This window comes from Tachyglossus aculeatus, chromosome 12 (assembly GCF_015852505.1).
Source record: "Tachyglossus aculeatus isolate mTacAcu1 chromosome 12, mTacAcu1.pri, whole genome shotgun sequence".
Classification (NCBI taxonomy): domain Eukaryota; kingdom Metazoa; phylum Chordata; class Mammalia; order Monotremata; family Tachyglossidae; genus Tachyglossus; species Tachyglossus aculeatus.
This window is the reverse complement of record NC_052077.1, coordinates 39,009,416-39,033,632: the sequence shown is the minus strand read 5'-3', so window position 1 is coordinate 39,033,632 and position 24,217 is coordinate 39,009,416. Positions and strand designations below refer to the sequence as shown.

The 24,217-nt window shown below is 45.7% G+C and overlaps 1 non-coding gene across 1 annotated transcript; it reads left to right on the top strand.

The window, feature by feature from the left end:
* The first annotated feature begins 22,968 nt into the window (after nt 1-22,968).
* On the top strand, nt 22,969-23,106 carry LOC119935900. The gene has a single exon (XR_005453498.1). It is a non-coding gene; the product is annotated as a small nucleolar RNA SNORA7 (small nucleolar RNA).
* Nucleotides 23,107-24,217: the final 1,111 nt, after the last annotated feature.

The window sequence follows — 24,217 nt, the reverse complement described above, 5'->3', positions numbered from 1 at the left end:
AACTTTGACCTGAAAGACCAGCTGTATTTAAGGGAATAAAAGAAAAGTAGCAAAGTACCCAAGTATGTAGTAGACATACTTGCAAACATTACTCTGAAGAGTTTCTTTGAAAAGACCAGAGCCTGAATGATTTTGTTTGTGTCGTCTTTTGGCACCCGCAGATCTAACTGTTAAAGTCATTATGTAGAAGAGCTCAGTCCGTCGTTGGAATTTTCTGAGCACTTCCAGAGTGAGACGCGTGAGGCTAGGTGGTGGGGAAGAGACATGAAGAGGTCCCTGGCATACTTTGGACACTGGAGTCCGCCCTGACTGGACTTTACCTTAAAAAGGAAAACCTGGGGGACAGGGAAGCCACTGGGAGCTGGTGAATTCTTCATTAGCACCATGGTGTAGTGGATGGAACACGGGCTTGGGAGTCAGAAGGTCATGGGTTCTAATTCCAGCTCCGCCACCTATCTGCTGAGTGACCTTGGGTAAGTCACTTCACTTCACTTCTCACTTTTAGAATGTGAGCCCACTGTTGGGTAGGGACTGTCTCTCTATGTTGCCAACTTGTACTTCCCAAGTGCTTAGTACAGTGCTCTGCACCCAGTAAGCGCTCAATAAATACGATAGATTGATTCTCTGAAGTGAAGCAGCATGGCTCAGTGGAAAGAGCCCGGGCTTGGGAGTCAGAGGTTATGGGTTCTAGGGCCTTAGTTACCTCATCTGTAAAATGGGGATTAAGACTGTGAGCCCCATGTGGGACAACCTAATTACCTTGTATCCCCTCCCCAGCACTTAGAACAGTGCTTTGCACACAGTAAGTGCTTAACAAATCATTATTATTATTCTCTGGGCCCTCAGTTACCTCATCTGAAAAGACATAATCCTCATGTGACAGATGAGGTAACTGTGCCACAGAGAAGTTCAAGGTTACACAGCAAGTGCTTACACCTACCTTGTATCTACCCCTGTGCTTGGCACATAGTAAGCACTTAACAAATACCAACATTATTATTACCATTATTACACTGTTCTAAGCCCTGGGGAGAGTTCAATACAGCAAGGTTGGTAGTTACGTTCCTTGCTGTGTACACAAGTTTCACAGTCTAAATAAGAAGAGGTATTTCATCCCTATTCTTTAGTTGAGGAAACTGAGGCACAGAGAAGTGAAGTGATTTACCCAAGGTCATATCGTAGATGTGTGGAGTGATGGAATTAAAACGCTGGTTCTCTAACTCCCAGGCTTATGCTCTAGACTGGAAGATCATTGTGGGCAGGGCAGGGAATGTGTCTGTTCTATTGTTGTGTTGTACTCTCCCAAGCTTTGGGAGAAGCAGCATGGCCTAGGGGTAAGAACTTGGGTTTGGAAGTCAGAGGATGTGAGTTCCAATCCTGGCTCTGCCACATGTCTGCTGTGTGAGCTTGGGCAAGTCACTTCACTTCCCTGTGCCTCAGTTCCCTCATCTGTAAAATGGGGATTAAGATTGTGAGCCCCATGTGGGACAACTTGATTACCTTGTGTCTACCCCAGCACTTAGAACACTGCTTGGCCCATAGTAGTCACTTAGTACAGTGTTAAGCACTTAGTACAGTGCTCTGCACACAGTAAGTGCTCAATAAATACAATGAATAAATGTGATTGAATGAATGAACAAATACCATCATCATTACAATTATTATTATTATTATCTAGTACAGTGCCCTAGACACAGTGAGTGCTCAATAAATATGCTTGATTGATTAATGATTGATTGATTGTTTTTTATTAGGCCATACTGCTTCCTGACACAACTTGGTTATGGGGAAATTTACCGGTGAAGTTTTCTGGAAGGAAGCGGGATTTTAGGGCGGGAAGAGGTGGGGTCAAATGCATTCATTCCTTTTCTCCTTTCCATTGCATTTGGTAGTATGCTCTGAGGCCCCCAGGGGAGAGAGGAAACAGAGCTTGCTGTCAAATACCACCCCCACTGAATTTTTCCTTATTTGGTTATTAAAAAGTCATCCAATAAAAATAGTGTCTAAAGCGTTTACGTATCTCAAAATACCAACAGAGTTTCACCATACCCCAAATGACTTCTCTTGCAGTTCTCCATGACCTCAGACCCATCTTCCGATCTCCTTGAACAGCTCTGCAAGTCCTGCTGTTTTTCTCATTTTTCCTGAAGTTCGGAGTTCCTTCACTTAAAAGTTTCACTCATCCTGAATGCCAGCAATCTGCTCGTTGGCTTTCTTCCTAGGAGATTTAAGCCTCCTGTGGGTGGGCTCAGTTAAAAATTTAAGAGAAGTAAACAATAAAATACTTCATAAATTCTGTTGTAGTAAGGTTGTCATGGACATAATCAAGTTGTAGCTTTGTCTATTGCCTATCAGAATTTTTTATGGTACTTGTTAAACTCTTACTGTGTGCCAGGCACTGTACTAAGCACTGGGGTAGACACAAGTTAATCAGGTTGGACACTGTCCTTGTCCCTCGTAGGTACCACAGATAAGTAGGAGGAAGAAGTGACATTGAATTCCCATTTCACAGATGAAGAAACTGAGGTACAGAGAAGGGAACTGACTCATCTAAGGGTACACAGCAGGCTCGTGATGATCAGTTTTGCGGGGCTTTTCCTTCCTCTAACTCTGCTGAGGTATTTGTTATGGATTATCGTTATTATTATTACCATTATTATCATTCACTCATTCAATCATATTTATTAAGTGCTTACTGTGTGCAGAGCACTGTACTAAGCTCTTGGGAAAGTACAATATAGCAACAAAGAGTGACAATCCCTGCCCACAACGAGCTCATGGTCTAGAGGCGGGGAGACAGATATTGATTTAAATAAACAGACATATTATTGCTATATTTAAGTGCTCATTGGTTGTCAAGCACAGTTCTAAGCACTGGGGTAGATACAAGTTAATCAGATTTGACACGGTCCCCACTCCACATGGGGCTCACAGTCTTCAGTGAGAAGCAGCATGGCTCAGTGGAAAGAGCCTGGGCTTTGGAGTCAGAGGTCATGGGTTCAAATCCTAGCTCCGCCAGTTGTCAGCTGTGTGACTTTGGGCAAGTCAATTAACTTCTCTAGGCCTCAGTTCCCTCATCTGTAAAATGGGGATTAAGACTGTGAGACCCAGTGGGACACCCTGATCACTTTGTAACCACCCCACCGCTTAGAACAGTGCTTTGCACATAGTAAGCACTTAATAAATGCCATTATTAATTAATTAATTGAATCCTAGCTCCTCCAATTGTCAGCTGTATGACTTTGGGCAAGTCAATTAACTTCTCTAGGCCTCAGTTCCCTCATCTTTAAAATGGGGATTAAGACTGTGAGCCCCCAGTGGGACAACCTGATCACTTTGTAACCTCCCCACCACTTAGAACAGTGCTTTGCACATAGTAAGTGCTTAACAAATGCCATCATCATTATTATTATTATTATTATTAAGTAGGAGAGAAATGAGACATTGAATTCCCATTTTAAGGATGAGGAATCTGAAGTAGAAAGAGTGTAGTGACTTGCCCAAGATCACACAGCAGTCAAGTGTTGGAGTCAGGATTAGAACTGAGAAACTCTGACTATTTGGGCAATTCTTTTCACTAGGCCACACTGTTCTGCATTCCAATTTTGAATTGGGCCTCCTCTTAGGGTCGCACCCAGAGAGTTTCCAGTCCTCTACCAGTCTTGACTATGGGAGGGAGAGTCAAGCAGAGACCTGTCCATTCCATTCCTAGCTTGGGCAGTGGCTAGCGAGTGGCAGGCAATTTGCCACAAGTCAAAACTCACCCATGCTGGGCAGCAGCAGCATGGGAGAGTCAAGGGAGGAGACTCATTTACTACACGGAAGGAGGCAGTGGTAAACCACTTTTGGATTTTGATCAAGAAAACTCTTTGGATATGCCACCAGAATGATTGCAGATGGAAGGGTTGCATTCCAGGAGAGATGTGCCTATGGCGTCGCTTATGGGTCGGACGTGACTCAACAGCATAAGACAACAGTAAGCGCTCAATAAATACGATTGAATGAATAATAAGAAGACATAGGGGTATCAAGACCCAAGGAGAAACAGACACAACATTTCCCGGGCATATTCATGTCCGTCTAGACTGTAAGCTTGTTGTGGGCAGGAGAAGTGTCTGTTTATTGTTATTCATTCATTCAATCGTATTTATTGAGCGCTTACTGTGTGAAGAGCACTTTACTAAGCGCTTGGGAAGTACAATTTGGCAACATATAGAGACGATCCCTACCCAACAGTGGGCTCACAGTCTAGTAGGGGGAGACAGAGAACAAAACAAAACATATTAACAGAAAAAAAATAGAATAAATATGTACAAGTAAAATAAATAAATAAATAGAGTAATAAATACGTACAAACATATATACATACATACAGGTGCTGTGGGGAAGGGAAAGAGGTAAGGACGGGGGGATGGAGGTGGGAGGAGGGGGAGAGGAAGTGGGGGGAATGTTATGTCTCACTCTCCCAAGTGCAGTGCCCTGCACATAGTAAGTGCTCAATAAATATGACTGAATGAATGATTATCATGTATCCTCAGCTAATAAATGAGAATTCATTACCAGTTCCTGTAAGTCAAGCACTTAGTACAGTGCTCTGCACACAGTAAGCACTCAATAAATACGATTGAATGAATGACAGGGATTGTGTCTGACCTGATTAATTCGTATCCATCCCAGGGCTTAGAACAGTGCTTGGCACAGAGTAAGCCCTGGACAAATACCAGTAAAATAAAAAAAAAAGAAGGGACAGGAAGGGTGGGAGGGCAGGAGAGAGATGGTTGGGAGAAAACAGGGAGGTAATAAGAAGAAGAATAATTGTGGTATTTGTTAAGCGCTTACTATGTGCAAGGCACTGTACTAAGCCCTGGGGTGGATACAGCCAAATTGGGCTGTACACAGTCCCTGTCCCACATGAGGGGCACAGTCTCAATCCCCATTTTATAGATGAGGAAACTGAGGTGCAGAGAAGTGAAGTGACTTGCCCAAGGTCAAACACTCGATAAATGGTGTAGGGATGACAGTGAGACTGTGATTGGCTATCATGCACAGAGACTTAATACTGTTCTCCCCGGCTGAAGCCACCCCCACGAAACTGACTGCCACTTGCCTGCTATGTGAACTTGAACAAGTCACTTCACCTCTCTGTACCTCAGTTTCCTCATCTGTGAGATGGGAATTCAATGTCTCTTCTCCCTCCTACTTACCTGTGGTCATTATGTGGGACAAGGACTGTGTCCAATCTGATTAATTTGCACACACACAAACACACATACACACATATACACACACAAGCACACACTCACACATCTTCCCTATGTGTGTCCGACACAATTAGCTTGTATCTACTCCAGTGCTAAGTACCCTTCTTGGCCCATAGTAAGCGCTTAACGAATACCATTATTCATGAGGATAGTAAGATCGCACCCCCAGGCCCCCCTTGAATAATATTCCTTATTTAATTATTTTACTCCATTTTCCTGGGAGTCTGGTAATGGCAGGCTCGTCGTTGGTCTGAAACAGAGGGCAACAAACCCCTCCTCCCTGCAGGAGCACAGAATCAATCAGTTGTATCTATTGAGCACTTACCTTGTGCAGAGCACTTTACTAAGCGCTTGGAAGAGTACAACAGAACAATAAAAGGGCCGGATGCCAGAAGGCCCCAAATCCAATCACCCCATCTGGCTCCTTGTTCTCTTTTCAGAGTCCTCAAACTAAAATTTAGAGTTTACCATCTCCCTCTCCTCCCCTTCTGGAAGAAAGGAAAGCTCAAAAATGAAACCTCCAGCTGAGAGACGCTCTTTCTCCATACTCCAGATCAAAGCTTAACTAGCATATCCTGGAACAAAACCACAGTGTGAGTGAGTAGCAGGTCCTATTCTATTCCCTAAACTCCTCTAGGGAATAGGAGGGAGACTGAGAGACCTCAAAAATGTCCATGGCTCCAGACAAGTTCCTTGGGGTCTTGAAAAAACCCCAGTTGTGGCAGTTCTAGAAACGGGTACGGCTCTCATCCGCGGTCTGTTATAAATTCATCAAACGCCGTCACTTCTCGTGATGCTTCCAGCTAATCTCTTAATCCGCAGAAGGGACAAATCAGGCTGCTTTTGTTTGGCTTTGAGAAATTTCCATTGTCATTCCAGTAAGGGGTCGGGGGAGGGGAGCTAATTGTAAAGCCCCAGATGAAAACGAGAACCGTCCATTTCTGACTGCAGTCCTGGGCGATGGGCAGGGGGATTATGGAGTGGGAGATGATGATGATGATAATACTAATAATAATAATGATGGCATTTATTAAGTGCTTACTATGTGCAAAGCACTGTTCGAAGCACTGGGGAGGTTACAAGGTGATCAGGTTGTCCCACGGGGGGCTCACAGTCTTAATCCCCATTTTACAGATGAGATAACTGAGGCACAGAGAAGTTAAGTGATTTGCCCAAAGTCACACAGCTGACAATTGGTGGAGCCAGGATTTGAACCCCTGACCTCTGACTCCAAAGCCCGGGCTCTTTCCACTGAGCCACCCTGCTTCTCCAGATGATGATATGTGATCTGCTCTTTCAGATAGGAGCAGGAGAGTGCATTAGCTGCCGTCTTCAAACAGAATGTCCAGCAAACCTGTACCCAGGACAAGAGCGCTATCAATCAATCAATCAATGGTGTTTATTGAGTGCTTACTATGTGCAGAGCACTGAACTAAACCCTTGGGAGAGGACAATACAACAGAATTAGCAGACACTGACCATAACAAGCCAACAGTCCAGAGGGGGAGACAGACATTAGTGTGAATAAATGAGTAATTTATCATCTATAATTTAAAGATATATACAGAAGTGCTGAGGGGCTGAGGGTGAATATCAGTTGTCCAGAGGTCACAGAAAATAATAATAATAATGATGGCATTTATTAAGTGCTTACTATGTGCAAAGCACTGTTTTAAGCACAAGGGAGGTTACAAGGTGATCAGGTTGTCCCACTGGGGGCTCACAGTCTTCATCCCCATTTTACAGATCAGGTAACTGAGGTGCAGAGAAGTTAAATGACTTGCCCAAAGTCACACAGCTGACAACTGGTGGAGCTGGGATTTGAACCCATGACCTCTGACTCCAAAGCCCAGGCTCTTTCCACTGAGCCATGCTGCTTCTCTAAGTGCATGGACGACACAAAAGGGAGAGTGAGTTGGAGAAAAGAGGGCTAATCAGGGATGGCCTCTTGGAGGAGATATGACCTTAATAATTCATTCAATCGTATTTATTGAGCACTTACTGTGTGCAGAGCACTGTACTAATCAATCAATCAATCAATCGTATTTATTGAGCGCTTACTGTGTGCAGAGCACTGTACTAAGCGCTTGGAAGTACAAGTTGGCAACATATAGAGATGGTCCCTATCCAACACCGGGCTCACAGTTTAGAGAAGCAGCATGGCTCAGTGGAAACAGCACGGGCACTGGAGTCAGAGGTCATGGGTTCAAATCCCAGCTCCACCACATCTGCTGTGTGACCTTGGGCAAGTTACTTAACTTCTCAGAGCCTCAGTTACCTCATCTGTAAAATGGGGATGAAGACTGTGAACCCCCTGTGGGACAACCTGATCACCTTGTATCCTCCCCAGTGCTTAGAACAGTGCTTTGCACATAGTAAGTGCTTAACAAATGCTATTATTATTATTATTATTATTATTATTATTAGAAGATGCTTTAAAGGTGGAGAGAATGATGGTCCGGTGTATATAGAGTGGGAGGGAGTTCCAGCGCTTAGAACAGTCCAGCGCTTAGAACAGTGCTTTGCACATAGTAAGCACTTAATAAATGCCATTATTATTATTATTATTATTATTAGGGAGAGGATGTGGGAAAGGGGTCAGCAGAGAGACGAGATCGGGACACAGAGAGGACGCTGGAACCCCGGGAGCGGAGTTTGCCGGCTGTGCTGGAGTAGGACTTCAGTGAGGGGAGGTAAGAGAAGAGTGAAGCTATGATTGAGACTGCTGGTCTCACAGCTGAGATTGGTAACAATCACTCAAACAGTAGCATTTGTTCATTGTCTAAGCATGTCTACCAACTCCATTGTGCTGTAATGTGGAAATCAGAAGGTCCTGGGTTCTAATCCGGGCTCTGCCACCTGTGTGAAGTCACTTCACTTCTCTGGGCCTCACGTACCCCCTCTGTATAATGGGGATGGAGACTGTGAGCCCCACGTGGGACAGGGACTGTGTCCAACCTAATTAGCTTGGATCCATCCCATGGCTTAGTAGAGTGCCTGGCACATAAGAACTTAACAAATACAGTAATAATAATATTAATAATAATAATAATACTGTACTCTTCCAAATACTTTGTATAGTACAGTGTACTTGGATTTTCACACTTTATTCATCTCCTTCTCAGCTCCCCCAGGACATATATCTATGTCTGCAATTTATTTATTAGTATGAATGGCTGTCTCCGCTTTAGACTGTAAGCTTGCTGTGGTCAAGAAATTGTGCACCAAATCTGTTATAGCCCACTCTTCCAAGCACTTAGTGCAGTGATCTGCATACAGTATGTGCTCAATAAATACCATCAATTGATTCTGAGTGCAGAGCACTGTACTAAGTGATGGGGAGACTACAAAATAATTAGAAAATATGATCCCTGCCCTCAAGGAGCTTATAATAATAATAATAATAATAATTAATAATTAATAATAATAATAATACTGGCATTTGTTAAGTGCTTACTATGTGCAAAGCACTGTTCTAAGCGCTGGGGGTATACAAGGTGATCAGGTTGTCCCATGTGGGGCTCACAGTATTAGTCCCCATTTTACAGATAAGGTAACTGAGGCTCAGAGAAGTTAAGTGACTTGCCCAAGGTCACACAGCAGACATGGTAATAATAATAGTGGCATTTATTAAGCGCTTACTATGTGCAAAGCACTGTTCTAAGCGCTGGGAAGGTTACAAGGTGAACAGGTTGTTCCACAAAGGGGCTCACAGTCTTAATCCCCTTTTTACAGATGAGGAAACTGAGGCACAGAGAAGTTAAGTGACAGCTGACAATTGGCAGAGTCGAGATTTGAACCCAAGACCTCTTACTCCCAAGCCCGGGCTCTTTCTACTGAGCCACGCTGCTTCATAATCATGTGAGAGATTCGTGCTTGCAGATAAAGTCAGAGGGAACGGAGAATGGAGTTTGGATGGGACACCCTTTCCCATTAGTCCGAGCGTTTGCTCTCTCACAAATTTCATATTCAACCTTTCATAGTTTGTCTTTCTGCAGAGGGAAGAAAAGAAGGCATAACAAGCAGCTATTTATGAGCTACCCTTTGTCTGATGTTCCCATCTCGTCTAGCTGAGTGCTGGCCAGTAAATGCGCCATTTGAGCTGTTCAACGTGGGAAGCAGCGCGGTTTGGTGGATAAAGCCCGAGCCTGGGATTCAGAAGGATCTGGGTTCTAATCCCAGTTCCACCACATGTATGCTGCATGACCTTGGGCAAGTCACTTCACTTCTCTGAGCTACCGTTACCTCATCTGTAAAAATGGGGATTAAGAGTGTGATCGCCATGTGTCCAACAGGGACTGTGTCCAATCTGACTAATTTGTAACTGCTCCAGAGATGAGAACAGTGTTTGTCACATAGTAAGTGCATAACTTGTACCATAATAATTATTATTATTATTATTAGGCATAATTATTATTATTAGACTGTTTTCATCCTCACTTAGTATCCTGATGTCCCCTGATGCAATAGACCTTCATACTATAAGTCTTCCCCAAGTAACAGTTTAAAAAGACACCAGAGGGGAAAATCTCTAAATACTTATGTATTGATGTTTCTGTTAGAGAAGCAGCATGGCTCAGTGGAAAGACCCCGGGCTTTGGAGTCAGAGGTAATGGGTTCAAATCCCAGCTCTGTCAGCTGTGTGACTTTGGGCAAGTCACGGAACTTCTCTGTGCCTCAGTTACCTCATCTATAAAATGGGGATTAAAACTGTGAGCCCCCCATGGGACAACCTGATCACCTTGTAACCTCCCCAGCTCTTAAAACCGTGCTTTGCACATAGTAAATGCTTAATAAATGCCATTATTATTATTAGAGGTGTTCTTAAGGCATAAATATCCTACTGTAGTTCTCCAATAGTAGCAAAAATAGTAGTTATAGAGAAGCAGCATGGCTTAGTGGAAAGAACGTGGGAGCCAAAGGACCTGGGTTCTAATCCTGGGTCCACCACATGCTGGCTGTGTGACCCTGGGCAAGTCACTTAACTCCTCTGGAACTCGGTTTCCTCAAATGTAAAATGGAGATTCAATCCCTGTTCTCTCTCCTACTTTGACTGTGAGCCCCAGGTGGGACAGCGACTGTGTCTGACCTAATTGACTTCGACCTACCTCAGCGATTAGGACAGTGTTTGACACCTCATAGGTGCATAATAAATACTATCATCATTATTGTTATCATACTGGGGCAACTGCCTGGCATGACATGTGCACTATCACGTGAGTCCCACTGTCCGGGATTACTCTATATCCACTCTAAACAGAACATCTGTTCTTAGCGTGCCCTAAGGATTTTGTCGCAACTTTGGTTAGTCAAAGAATGGGCATAGAAATATGCTAAAAACACAGGACTTTTAATTGACGGTTGTAACTCGGTTGAAAGACTCAAACCCTGTTTCTAAGGGGGGTCTAAAAACGCTGTTGTTTCCTTCTTTTGAGTGCTCACCCCACTCATTCATTGTCATATATATTTAGCACTTATTGTGTGCAGAGCACTGTACTGAGCGCTTGGAAAGTACAATTCAGCAATAAAGAGAGACAATCCCTACCCACAACGGGTTTACAGTCAACATCCCTGATTTCCACACCGTAGACTCTACTGTTTCTCCCTACACGTAATTTATTTTAGGGTCTCTGACTTCTGCTAGACTGCAAGCTCTTTAAAGGCAGCCATCTGGTCTGTGGATCTGGTCTACTTTCTCTATTTCATTCACCCAAGTGCCAAGGACAGAGTTGATTATTTATGGTATTTGTTAAAAGCTATGTGCCAGGCACTATTCTAAGCCCCAGGGTACACACAGTTAGTAAGATTGGACACAATCCCTGTCCCACACGGCACTCACAGTCTTAATCCCCATTTCACAGATGAGGTCACTGAGGCCAAGAGAAATGAAATGACTTGCCCAGGGTCACACAGCAGGCAGAATCCAGGTCCTTTGACTCCTAAGCCCATATTCTATCCACTGGGCCATCCTGACAGTACTCTGTATGGAAGAAATACTCATTAAATACTACTGTTCAGTTGACTGAGGGACAGAGAGACCTTCCCTTCTGGTCTTGAAGTGGGTTTCCCTGTGAGAGGAAGCTCATTTCCTGGAATGGACACCAATTTGAGACTTCGGATGACTAGACTGGATGCTCGTCTTCTAGACCTGAAGCTCATGTGGGCAGGGAATGTGTCTGTTCTATTGTTAGACTGTAATCAATCAATCAATCGTATTTATTGAGCACTTACTATGTGCAGAGCACTGTACTAAGCGCTTGGGAAGTACAAATTGGCAACACATAGAGACAGTCCCTACCCAACAGTGGGCTCACAGTCTAAAAGGGGGAGACAGAGAACAGAACCAAACATACCAACAAAATTAAATGAATAGGATAGAAATGCACAAGTAAAATAAATAAATAAATAAATAAATAGAGTAATAAATATGTACAACCATATATACATAAATACAGGTGCTTTGGGGAAGGGAAGGAGGTAAGATGGGGGGATGGAGAGGGGGACGAGGGGGAGAGGAAGGAAGGGGCTCAGTCTGGGAAGGCCTCCTGGAGGAGGTGAGCTCTCAGCAGGGCCTTGAAGGGAGGAAGAGAGCTAGCTTGGCGGAGGGGCAGAGGGAGGGCATTCCAGGCCCGGGGGATGACGTGGGCCGGGGGTCGACGGCGGGACAGGCGAGAACGAGGTACAGTGAGGAGATTAACGGTGGAGGAGCAGAGGGTGCGGGCTGGGCAGTAGAAGGAGAGAAGGGAGGTGAGGTAGGAGGGGGCGAGGGGATGGAGAGCCTTGAAGCCCAGGGTGAGGAGTTTCTGCCTGATGCGCAGATTGATTGGTAGCCACTGGAGATTTTTGAGGAGGGGAGTAATATGCTCAGAGTGTTTCTGGACAAAGATAATCCGGGCGGCAGCATGAAGTATGGATTGAAGTGGAGAGAGACACGAGGATGGGAGATCAGAGAGAAGGCTGGTGCAGTAGTCCAGACGGGATAGGATGAGAGCTTGAATGAGCAGGGTAGCAGTTTGGATGGAGAGGAAAGGGCGGATCTTGGCAATGTTGCGGAGCTGAGACCGGCAGGTTTTGGTGACGGCTTGGATGTGAGGGGTGAATGAGAGAGCGGAGTCGAGGATGACACCAAGTTTGCGGGCTTGTGAGACGGGAAGGATGGTAGTGCCGTCAACAGAGATGGGAAAGTCAGGGAGAGGGCAGGGTTTGGGAGGGAAGACAAGGAGTTCAGTCTTCGACATGTTGAGCTTTAGGTGGCGGGCGGACATACAGATGGAGATGTCCTGAAGGCAGGAGGAGATGCGAGCCTGGAGGGAAGGGGAGGGAGCAGGGGCAGAGATGTAGATCTGGGTGTCATCAGCGTAGAGATGATAGTTGAAGCCGTGGGAGCGAATGAGGTCACCAAGGGAGTGAGTGTAGATTGAGAACAGAAGGGGACCAAGCACTGAACCTTGGGGAACCCCCACAGTAAGAGGATGGGAGGGGGAGGAGGAGCCTGCAAAAGAGACTGAGAAAGAACGACCGGAGAGATAAGAGGAGAACCAGGAGAGGACGGAGTCTGTGAAGCCAAGGTCAGATAACGTGTGGAGGAGAAGGGGGTGGTCCACAGTGTCAAAGGCAGCTGAGAGGTCGAGGAGGATTAGGACAGAATATGAACCGTTGGATTTGGCAAGCAGGAGGTCATTGGTGACCTTGGAGAGGGCAGTTTCCGTGGAATGAAGGGGACGGAAGCCAGACTGGAGGGGGTCGAGGAGAGAGTTGGTGTTGAGGAAAGAGAGTTGGTGTTGAGGAAACCCTCACAAGTGCTTGTCACAGTGCTCTGCTCCCAGTAAACGCTCAGTAAATATGAGTGACTGATTGGTTGATCGGCCTTGCTCTGTAAAGATAAGATCTCTAAAATTTGAGGTGGCAGAGCCTTCTGAAAAGACCTGAAAGTCAAGAAGCCTGAAGTCTAGCCGGGTGTTGCCATTTTTGTGCCATTTTGGACACCCCCAGTTGTTTCTACTGTTAATAATTATGGTATTTCCTAAGGACTTACTGTGTGCCCGGCACTGTTCTAAGCGCTTGGGTAGATACAAGATAATTGGGTTAGACACAGTCCCTGTCCCGCACAGGCCTCACAGTCTCAATCCACATTTTACAGATGAGGGAGATGAGGCACAGAGAAGTGAAGTGACTTGGCCAAGGTCACACAGCAGAGAAGTGGCAGAGCAGGGATTAGAAACCATCAGTTTCTGACTCTCAGGCCCTTGTTCTACCCACTAGGCCATGCTGTAACTGAGCATGTACTGATCTGCGTCAACGTTGCTAGCGACCATTTGCTCCTGGTTTGGATAGGATCCACTGGTTCAAAGGAGGTCATAAAATCCAGATATCCCTGCTCGTGGGGTACATTTTACTGATCAATCAATCAATGGTACCCATAGAGCCCTTGCTGTGTGCAGAGCACTGTACTAAATGCTTGGAAAAGTGCAATGTAACAGAGTTTGTAGACAGGAAGCATGCATGTGACACTCACATCTGGGCCTGAGTCTCCCCAAAATAAAGGAGGTTGGGGAGAATTCTGGGCTCATTTCTGTTTAGGCTTGTGTGACAATAATGTCTAACATCCTCTTCAGGTTACTGGTAGGGGCGAAGTTTAATTTGCATCCTGTATTTAATTTTAAGTAGCATTCCTGCACAGAAATCCATCTGTCTGATCCTCGTTCAATTTGGAACAGTTAATAAAGTGTCTAATGGACCCATGGGGAGTTTTACTGCTGCTGTCCCGGATTTTGTCTTGGTTTAGCTACTGTCTTTTTTTTTTTTGCCGGGGGCGGGGATGGGACGGGGGGTGGAAATTTCAGGAAAAACTAAGCCTTCTGTCTCACAGTTTCCAACTCAGGGGGAGCAAAGGAAGGGAGATTTCATCCTAAGTGAGGTATCTGTTTAATGTCTGTAGCCTCCTTGGATATTTAAAATCAGAGTTGACCGTTTTCGATTGGAAGCTCCTGATGCGTCTGGTAACTAGCTTAATGTGAAGGAGAGTTGGGGTCGTTTTGGCTGCTTAACCATGATAGTGATAATAGCAAAAAGTTGTGACAATAATAATATTAGTTTAAATCTTTCTGTGTGCCAAGCTCTAGACTAAGCGCTGGGATGGATTAGCCCATCTGACACAGTCCCTGCCCCTCCATGGGAATTACAGTCTCGTTAGGAAGGAGAACAGGTATTGAGTTCCCATTTCACAGATGAGGAAACTGAGGCCCAAATGAAGTAAGGGTCCCCCAGCAGGCAAACGATAGAGCCGGGATTAGAATCCAGATCCTCTGACTCCGAGGCTCATATTCTTTCAACTAGGCCATGCTGCTACTCAGCAGTATCTCCCCCTCTAGACTGTAAGCTCATTGTGGGCAGGAATGTATAATAATAATGATGGCATTTGTTAAGCTCTTCCTATGTGCCAAGCGCTGTTCTAAGCGCCGGGGGAGATACAAGATAATCAGGTTGCCCCCACGTGGGGCTCACAGTTTTAATCCCCACTTTACAGATGAGGTAACTGAGGCACAGAGAAGTTAAGTGACTTGGCCAAAGTCACACAGCTGATGTGGCGGACCCGGGATTAGAACCCACAATCTCAGACTCCCAAGCCCGTGCTCTTTCCAATAAGCCACACTGCTTCTTGTTGTTATAGTGTACTCTTCCAAGTGCTTACTGTGGTGCTCTGCAGACAGTAGGTGCTCAATAAATATGATTTGAATAGGTCAAGGTTATTAGGGAAGCAGAGGCCTCTCCTCTCATCAGTCCCCTGGTGTTGGGGTACAATTCTGAACCTCTCTAGACTGTAAGCTCTAAGTGGGTGGAGAATGTGCCTATTTATTGTTGTATTGCACTCTCCCAAGCAATTAGTACAGTACTAAGTAGAAGCAGCGTGGATCAGTGGAACGAGTATGGGCTTTGGAGTCAGAGGTCATGGGTTCAAATCCCAGCTCCGCCAATTGTCAGCTGTGTGACTTTGGGCAAGTCACTTAATTTCTCTGGACCTCAGTTCCCTCATCTGTAAAATGGGGATTAAGGCTGTGAGCCCCCTGTGGGACAACCTGACCACCTTGTAACCTCCCCAGCGCTTAGAACTGTGCTTTACACATAGTAAGCGCTTAATTAATGCCATCATTATTATTATTATTATTCTCTGGGCCTCAGTTACCTCATCTGTAAAATAGGGATGAAGACTGTGAGTCCCCTGTGGGACAACCTGATTGCCTTGTAACCTCCCTAGCACTTAGAACAGTGCTTTGCACATAGTAAGTGCTTAATAAATGCCATCATTACTATTATTATTACTGCACACACAGTAAATGCTTAATAAATGCGATTAAGTTGAACTGAATCGAATTGAACCTTCGCATCTGCCCACTATTCATCCTAAATCCTTATTTTCTTTTTTCATTCTTGGTTGTGTTTTCTTCCCTGTGCCTTCCTCCCTTTAAGCTCCATTTTCTAGATTGAACCGGTGCCTTCGGGCGTAGGCCACAGCTCCTGCCCTGAGGATGTTTCTTTCAAATCCAGTTCGACATTGAGACATAAACAGAGCAGCCCAAGACTAATTTAAGATTAGATACGGTGTATCAGTCTAAATGTTTTAGCCCATCCAGTGGGAACACAATAAGTCGTAGGCTTGAGTCTGCTAATTAGCTTTTGGCAATGTGCTGTATACAGGCCTGCATGCACAGTTTTCTGTCCATTTGCACAATCTTCTGTCTTGGCCTCAGAAATGTTGTTGAGAACTGTAACCTTCCCATGACTGTGCCCGTTTTATTCATTCCACCTACTATTTATGGGGATTTTGGTGGTTTCTTTTTATGGTATTTGTTAAGCTCCATTTGAAACCCTTTGTTTCTCATTTTGTTTCTTACTATGTGTCAGGCATTGTACTAAGCTCTGGGATAGACAAATTAGTCATGATGGACACAGTCCCTGTCTCACATGGGGCTCACAGTCTTAATTCCCATTTTACAGATGAGGGAACTGAGGCACAAAGAGGTGAAGTGACTTCCCCAATGTCACACGGTAATAATGATAATAATAATAATGATGGCATTTGTTAAGCGTTTACTATGTGCAAAGCACTGTTCTAAGCACTGGGGAGGTTACAAGGTGATCAGGTTGTCCCACAGGGGGCTTATAGTCTTAATCCCCATTTTACAGATGAGGTAACTGAGGCCCAGAGAAGTGAAGTGACTTGCCCAAAGTCACACAGCTGACAGTTGATGGAGCCAGGATTTGAACCCCTGACCTCTGACTCCAAAGCCTGGGCTCTTTCCACTGAGCCACGCTGCTTCTCTGATGAATAGGGATTAGAACCCGGGTCCTTCGGACTTCTAGGCTTGTGCTCTATCTGCTAGGCCATGCTGCTTCTCTAGGCCATGCTACTTCTATGTATCATTCATTCATTCATTCAGTCATATTTATTGAGCACTTACTGTGTACAGAGCACTATACTAAGTGCTTGGGAAGTACAAGTTGGCAACATATAGAGACGATCCCTACCCAACAACGGGCCCACAGTCTAGAAGGGGGAGACAGACAACAAAACAAAGCATGTGGACAGGTGTCAAGTCATCAGAACAAATAGAATTAAAGCTAAATGCACAGCATGAACCAAATAAATAGAATAGTAAATCTGTACAAATAAAATAAATAGAGGAATTAATCTGTACAAACATATATACAGGTGCTGTGGGGAGGGGAAGGAAGTAGGGTGGGGGGGATGGGGAGAAGGAGAGGAAAAAGAGGCTCAGTGTGGGAAGGCCTCCTGGAGGAGGTGAGCTCTCAGTAGGGCTTTGAATGGAGGAAGAGAGCTAGCTTGGCGGATGTGTGGAGGGACGGCATTCCAGGCCAGGGGGATGACGTGGGCCGGGGGTCGACTGCGAGACGGGCGAGCGAGGCACAGTGAGGAGGTTAGTGGCAGGGAAGCGGAGCAAACACTGCTCTAAGCACTGGAGTCAGTGCAAGTGTCCCAGATGGGACTCACAGTCTAAATAGGAGGGAGAACAAGTATGTCCATTTTATAGTTAAGGATACTGAGGCACAGAGAAGTGAAGTGACTTGCCCAAGGTCACACAGCAAGCAATTGGCAGAGCAGGGATTAGAACTCAGGTCCTTCTGATGCCCAGACCCCTGCTCTCGCCATTAGGCCACACCGCTTCTCCAGGCTATGCTGCTTCTCCATATTCTCCACCTTGTTGAGCTGCGTCAGTTGTCACAATTTTTATGATTATGATTAATTTTAACTAATAATGGTATTTGTTAGGTGCCTACTATGTGCCAAGCACTGCTCTAAGCACTGGGGTAGATACAAGGTATTCAGGTTGTCCCAAGCAGGACTCACAGTCTTAATCCCCCTTTTACAGATGAGGTAACTGAGGCACAGAGAAGTTAAGTGACTTGTCTAAAGTCACACAAATGACAAGTAGCAGAGCTGGGATGAGAACCCATGACCTCTGGCTTCCAAGCCCGTGCTCTTTCCACTAAGCGACACTGCTTCTCTAATGGTGATCACTATTATGATTCTTGTTATCATTATCCAGTGCCTAGAACAGTGCTTGGCACATAGTAAGTGCCTAACAAATACCATTATATTATTATTATTATCTGAACCAGTAGCAGGACAGTTTGGGAAGATTTCATTCAGTGTCCAGCAGAGAGTACAGAGTGGACTATGGAACTGATGCCTACAATCCTGAAACAACAAAGCTTGGGAGAGACTCCCAGGTGAGAGAGAATGATGCAGAGTTGGAAATTTCATGGGTTTTCCATTTTTTGTTGTAGGGGACAAGACACGGGTGGTTTCGGAAAGGGCCACCCTGTAGATTAACAGCTGGGATGCATGACCCATGAGAAGCATGAGAAGCATGCATGAGAAGCAGCATGGCTCAGTGGAAAGAGCACATGCTTTGGAGTCAGAGGTCATGGGTTCAAATCCCGGCTCTGCCAACTGTCAGCTGTGTGACTTTGGGCAAGTTACCTAACTTCTCTGGACCTCAGTGACCTCATCTGTAAAATGGGGATTAAAACTGTGAGCCCCCCGTGGGACAACCTGATCACCTTGTAACCTCCCCATCATCATCATCAATCGTATTTTTGAGCACTTACTGTGTACAGAGCACTGTACTAAGCACTTGGGAAGTACAAATTGGCAACATATAGAGACAGTCCCTACCCAACAGTGGGCTCACAGTCTAAAAGGGGGAGACAGGGAACAAAACCAAACATAGTAACAAAATAAAATAAATAGAATAGATATGTACAAGTAAAATAAATAAATAAATAAATAGAGTAATAAATATGTACAAACATATATACATATATACAGGCACTGTGGGGAAGAGAAGGAGGTAAGATGGGGGGATGGAGAGGGGGACGAGGGGGAGAAGAAGGAAGGGGCTCAGTCTGGGAAGGCCTCCTGGAGGAGGTGAGCTCTCAGAAGGGCCTTGAAGGGAGGAAGAGAGCTAGCTTGGCGGATGGGCAGAGGGATTGGGGGCATTCCAGGCCCGGGGGATGACGTGGGCTGGGGGTCGATTGTGGGACAGGTGAGAACGAGGTACGGTGAGGAGATTAGCGGCAGAGGAGCGGAGGGTGCGGGCTGGGCTGGAGAAGGAGAGAAGGGAGGTGAGGTAGGAGGGGGCGAGGGGATGGACAGCCTTGAAGCCCAGGGTGAGGAGTTTCTGCCTGATGCGCAGATTGATTGGTAGCCACTGGAGATTTTTGAGGAGGGGAGTGATATGCCCAGAGCGTTTCTGGACAAAGATAATCCGGGCAGCAGCATGAAGTATGGATTGAAGTGGGGAGAGACAGGAGGATGGGAGATCAGAGAGAAGGCTGGTGCAGTAGTCCAGACGGGATAGGATGAAAGCTTGAACGAGCAGGGTAGCGGTTGGGATGGAGAGGAAAGGGCGGATCTTGGCAATGTTGCGGAGCTGAGACCGGCAGGTTTTGGTGACGGCTTGGATGTGAGGGGTGAATGAGAGAGCGGAGTCGAGGATGACACCAAGTTTGCGGGCTTGTGAGACGGGAAGGATGGTAGTGCCGTCAACAGAGATGGGAAAGTCAGGGAGAGGGCAGGGTTTGGGAGGGAAGACAAGGAGTTCAGTCTTCGACATGTTGAGCTTTAGGTGGCGGGCAGACATCCAGATGGAGATGTCCTGAAGGCAGGAGGAGATGCGAGCCTGGAGGGAGGGGGAGAGAGCAGGGGCAGAGATGTAGATCTGGGTGTCATCAGCGTAGAGATGATAGTTGAAGCCGTGGGAGCGAATGAGGTCACCAAGGGAGTGCGTGTAGATCGAGAACAGAAGGGGACCAAGCACTGAACCTTGGGGAACCCCCACAGTAAGGGGATGGGAGGGGGAGGAGAAGCCTGCAAAAGAGACTGAGAATGAATGACTGGAGAGGTAAGAGGAGAACCAGGAGAGGATGGAGTCTGTGAAGCCAAGGTCAGATAGCGTGTTGAGGAGAAGGGGGTGGTCCACAGTGTTGAAGGCAGCTGAGAGGTCGAGGGGGATTAGGACAGAGTATGAGCCGTTGGATTTGGCAACCAGGAGGTCATTGGTGACCTTTGAGAGGGCAGTTTCCGTGGAATGTAGGGGACAGAAGCCAGACTGGAGGGGATCGAGGAGAGAGTTGTTGTTGAGGAATTCTAGGCAGCACGTGTAGACAACTCGTTCAAGAAGTTTGGAAAGGAATGGTAGGAGGGATATGGGGTCATAACTAGAAGTGCTTAGAACAGTGCTTTGCACATAGTAAGTGCTTAACAAATGCTATCCTTATTGTTATTATTATGAACTCAGACAAGTCACAACTTCTTTGTGCCTCAGTTTCTTCATCTATAAAATGCAGTTTCTGAGCCTCTACTTAGACCATAAACCCTGTATGGGACAAGGATTGAGTCTTACCTGACTATCTTGGGTCTATTTCAGTGATAGTGCGGTGCTTGGCACATAGCAAGCGCTTCCCAAATACCACGGTGATGATTAGAAAATGACTGAATATTTTCTCTGTGGAACTTTCTTCCTGTTATTGACTAGAATATGCTCCCAGGATGGGAAGAGTCTCTCACACCCTGGGATTGGAAAGGAAATGAGCGGTCATAATAATCTTCACCCAAACATCTGTGAAACACTTGCATTTTGCAAAGCACTGTGCCAGGTTTTGGGGAGAAGGCATGAGTCCTCAAGAAACTATTCTTTGGCATCCAACGAAGGTACTTCAATCGGTGGTATTTACTGAGCAACTCTTGTAAGCAGAGGACTGTAATATGCACTTGGCAGGGCACAGCGCTTAGAAAACACGATCCGCGCCCTCTAAGAGTTTGCCAGCTGGCTTTCTTTTTTCAATGGCATTTATTAAGCACTTACTATGTATCAGACACTCTTCTAAGCCCTGGGACAGGTCTAAGTGAATTTGGTCAGATACGGTCCCTGTCCTGCAGGGTTTGCAGTTCATTCATTCATTCATTCAATTGTATTTACTGAGCGCATACTGTATGCAGAGCACTGTACTAAGTGCTTGGGAAGTACATGTCGGCAACATATAGAGACGGTCCCTACCCAACAACGGGCTCACAGTCTAGAAGGGGGAGACAGACAACAAAACAAAACATGTGGACAGGTGTCAAGTCATCAGAATAAATAGAAATAAAGCTAGATGCACATCATTAACAAAACAATAGAATAGTAAATATGTACAAGTAAAATAGAGTAATGAATCTGTACAAACATGTATACAGGTGCTGTGGGGAGGGGAAGGAGGAGGGCGGGGGGATTTGGAGGAGGAGAGGAAAAGGGGGGGGCTCAGTCTGGGAAGGCTTCCTGGAGGAGGTGAGCTTTCAGTAGGGCTTTGAAGAGAGGAAGAGAGCTAGCTTGGCGGATGTGCGGAGGGAGGGCATTCCGAGCCAGGGGGAGGACGTGGGCTGGGGGTCGATGGCGGGACAGGGGAGAACGAGGTACAGTGAGGTGGTCTAAGTAGGACGGAAGACAGGTATCTCCATTTTACACTTGAGAAAGCAGAGGCACAGAGAACTTTAGGGATTTGCCCAGGGTCACACAGCAAGCAATTGGCAGAGGCAGTATTGGAACCCAGGTCTTTCTAACTCCCAAGCTGCTGCTCTCTCCATTAGGCCAGGCTGCTTCTCCAGCTAGCAGTTTTTTGGCATTCAAGAGAACATCAATCAATCAACCTCAGATATTTATTGAGTGTCCATGGAGTGCAAAGTGCTGAATCTACCTAAGACCTGAGTGCTAATTAGTTTCGAGTCAGTGATTTGTCTTCTTGAGTGTTATATTCGGGGTTAAAGAAAGGACTGTTGTGTTTGCCAAAGAAAATATTTGATTACAGAGTGTTGCCCAGGGTGACTGGAGAAGTCATGGTTTTAATAATGGTCTGATTTTAAAAAAGAAATGAGGGTTCATTAGAGTTTTGAAGACACCAGCCAGAATTTGAATAATGAGATGTGTCGATAAACAAATGCCAAAATATAACAGCCAAGCCATGCAACCCTAAGTGTAAAATAGGATTTCTTTCCAGTGGGGGGACACAGCCTTTAGCTCATTCATGGCAACTGGACTTTTGGAAGTTTGGTGAATTGATTTAGGCATTTGGTTTACTGCATCTAGGTATCATCTCAGGTGTGATCTCCCTAAAGTCTCTCCTGCTCTTCTAAAATCCCTCCCTCCTCCTGCATCTTCTTCAACTCTCCCATCTTTCCCAGAGTATCTCAAGTGACGATCTCCCACCTCCACTCGAAATCTATCTGCCCCACCTGTGCCTCTGATTGCAATCCTTTGCACTTTCTCAAAGCACTTACCTCCTTCCTCCTTCCCTTCCTGACTCTCATCTTGAAATTTTCCCTCTCCAAAGGCTTCATCCCCACTGCTTTCAAATCCTCTCACATAGGCACGCTGTTTCCACATTCCTTCCCCTAAGCACTTTGATCTGTAGCCTTTGAAGAACTTGCCATTCACCCCTCCCTCAGCGCCACAGCATGGGCCTCTCATTAATTCATTTAGTCATATTAATAATACTTATGGCATTTGTTAAGCACTTGCCAGGTGTCAGACACTATACTAAGTGCTGGAGTGGATACAAGCAAATTGTGCTGGATATAGTCCCTGTCCTATGTGGGGTTCACAGTCTTGACCCCCATTTTACAGATGAGGGAAGTGAGGCCCAGAGAAGTGAAGTGACTTGCCCAAGGTCACACAGCAGGCAAGTGGCGGAACCGGGATTAGTACTCCTGACCTTCTGAATCCCAGGCCTGGGCTCTACCCACTCTGTTGTGCTGCTTGTTCTGCTCTAAGCTCATTACAGGCAGGGAATGTGTCTACCAACTCTTTTGTATTGTAGTCTCCCAAGTGCTTAGTACAGTGCTCTGCATGCAGACAGTGCTCATTAAATATCATGGGGAAGCAGCGTGGCTCAGTGGAAAGAGCCCAGGCTTTGGAGGCAGAGGTCAGGGGTTCAAATCCCGGCTCCGCCAATTGTCAGCTGCGTGACTTTGGGCAAGTCACTTCACTTCTCTGTGACTCAGTTCCCTCATCTGGAAAATGGAGGTTAAGACTGTGAGCCCCCTGTGGGACAACCTGATCACCTTGTAACCTCCTCAGTGCTTAGAATAGTGCTTTGCACATAGTATGTGCTTAATAAATGCCATCATAAATATCACTGATTGATCAAGGTCCTCTCAGGATGGCATCTGGAGAGTTTTCAGTCCTCTACCAGTCTCGGCTGTGGGAGGGTGAGTCAAGGAGAGACCCGTCCATTCCATTCCTAGCTTGGCCAGTGGCTAGTGAGTGGAAGGCAATCTGCTACAAGTCAAAACTCACCTGTGCTGGGCAGCAGCTACATGGGAGAGAGGTGAGGGCAGAGACTCCAGTTTACTTTGCGGAAGGAGGCAATGGTAAACCACTTCTAGATTTTTACCAAGAAAACTCTCTGGATCCATTACAGAATGATTGCAGATGGAGAGCGGGGCGTTCTCGGAGAGATGTGTCCGTGATATCGCTACGGGTCAGAAATGACTTGATGGCATGAGAGAAGACAAGATTGATCAAGGATACAGGCATGGGCCAAAGCAGCAGGATGAACTGAGCCCTTATCTCATCCGATGCATTTCATCTGAATAAACCCTGCTCTGAATCTGGGCATATAGCCTATGCCATTCACGAATTTGTCATTTGATCAGAACCCCCTTTGAAGCCCATGATTGTTTCATCTCTTGGATTTTGTATTAAGATTGCAACAAGATCTATCCTGGGCTTGGAATGTTACTACCATGTTTTCCCTCATTGGTTTCTTGCTGTCATTTAACTACTCCCTCTCTAAAATCCTTCATTAGCCTGGACTCTTAGTACAGTGCTCTCTGCACACAGTAAGTGCTCAAGAAATGGTGAATAAATAGAGAAGCAGCATGGCCTAGGGGATAGATCACGGGCTTGGGAGTCAGAAGGACTTGAGTTCTAATCTTGCCTCTGCCACTTGTCTACTGTGTGACCTTGGGTGAGTCACTTCACTTCTCTGGGACTCAGTTCTCCTGTTTGCCCTCCTGTTTAGACTGTGAGCCCCATCGGAGACAGGGACTATGTTCGACCCGATTATCCTGTATCTATCACAGCAGTTAGAACGGTGCCTGGCACATAGTAAGTGCTTAACGAATACCACAGTTATCATTAATAAATACTGCTAAATAAACAAGCTACCACACCTAACTACCTGCCAGAGATAACCCGACCCAAAACAAACCAAGAGTAGCTTGGGGCTCAGGAGATGAGACACCACCAACTCTAGATCTTCCACCATGTTACACTTTCATGTCCTTCCAAGTTAAAATTACTAGCAGTTATTTCAATTCGTTAATTCCATGATACCCGGGGGGAAGATTTTCAAAAGAAATTTTGGACAGAAGCAGAAGTGAAGCAGAAGCAGAA